Source organism: Engraulis encrasicolus, chromosome 6, assembly GCF_034702125.1.
Source record: "Engraulis encrasicolus isolate BLACKSEA-1 chromosome 6, IST_EnEncr_1.0, whole genome shotgun sequence".
Lineage (NCBI taxonomy): Eukaryota > Metazoa > Chordata > Actinopteri > Clupeiformes > Engraulidae > Engraulis > Engraulis encrasicolus.
The window spans coordinates 16,540,381-16,541,824 of NC_085862.1; positions in this window are offsets into that span (position 1 = coordinate 16,540,381).

The window sequence follows — 1,444 nt, forward strand, 5'->3', positions numbered from 1 at the left end:
GTGCACACACACGCACGCACATGTGTACACATACACATGCACACAATACCCATTGTTACATACATGCCTTCACTAGCAGATATTCATACACTTTCAAATATGCATTTACTTAAGCTGTCACACACACACACACACACACACACACACACACACACACGCAAACACGCACACACACACATACCCCCACTCAGGTACTCTTCAATGGACATACATATAGACTCTCTCTTCATCTCTCTCTCTCTCTCACACACACACAAAGGCACGCACACACACACGCACCCGCACACGCACACGCGCACACGCACACACATGCACACACTCTCTCTCTCTCTCTCTCTCTCTCTCTCTCTCTCTCTCTCTCTCTCACACACACACACACACACACACACACACACACACACACACGCACACACACACACACACACACACACACACAGCTTCCTCCTCCTCCTCCTCCTCATCAACAGTAGTGGCTGGTCCCCGACCTGCTCCAGTAGCCATCAGTGCTGTGCTGTGTTGATTGGCATCTGGCTCATGAGACCAGACGGGTGCAGCCCATTGAAATACTTAATATCAATTATTCAGCTCCATATCCACCTAGACCCCCCCCTCCTCCACTCCTCCACCCCTCCACCCCCAGCCTCTATCACTCCATCCACCTTTCTTTCTACCCCTCCATCACTACCTACCCAGCATCCCTCATTCTTACCTACACCCCTTCGCCACTTACTCCCTCCATCCAGCAGTCGCCTACAACTCCTACACTCCTCCACCATCCTCCATCTACTCCTGCCATCTATCTATCTATCTATCTATCTATCTATCTATCTATCTATCTATCTATCTATCTATCTATCTATCTATCTATCTATCTATCTATCTATCTATCTATCTATCTATCTATCTATCTATCTATCTATCTATCTATCTGTCTGTCTGTCTGTCTGTCTGTCTGTCTGTCTGTCTGTCTGTCTGTCTGTCTGTCTGTCTGTCTGTCTGTCTATCTATCTATCTATCTATCTATCTATCCCTCCATCTCCCCCTCTCTAGCCCTCCACCCCGCCACCCACACGCACACACCTCCATTCTCCATCTCTCCCTGTCCTACCCTCCGCTTCTCCTCATCCATCCCTCCATTCTCCATCTCCACCTCTTCAGCCCTACACCCCCCATCCCATCCCATCCATCCCTCTGTATCCCCCTCTCCATCCCTCCATCCCTCCATCCCTCCATCTCTCCTGCCCTCCTCCGCCTGCAGTAAGGCTGGCATGGGGAGAGAGCTGCTGTGCTGATGGCCATTCCTCCACATCCGCCAACTCCCTCAGCCATCTAGCCAGCCATCCATCCATCCATCCATCACTAACGCCATGCGCTCCCTCCATCTCTCTCCCTCTCTCTCTCTGGTGCAGTGCTGAAGTCTGACCCACAGCCCAAACCCATTAGC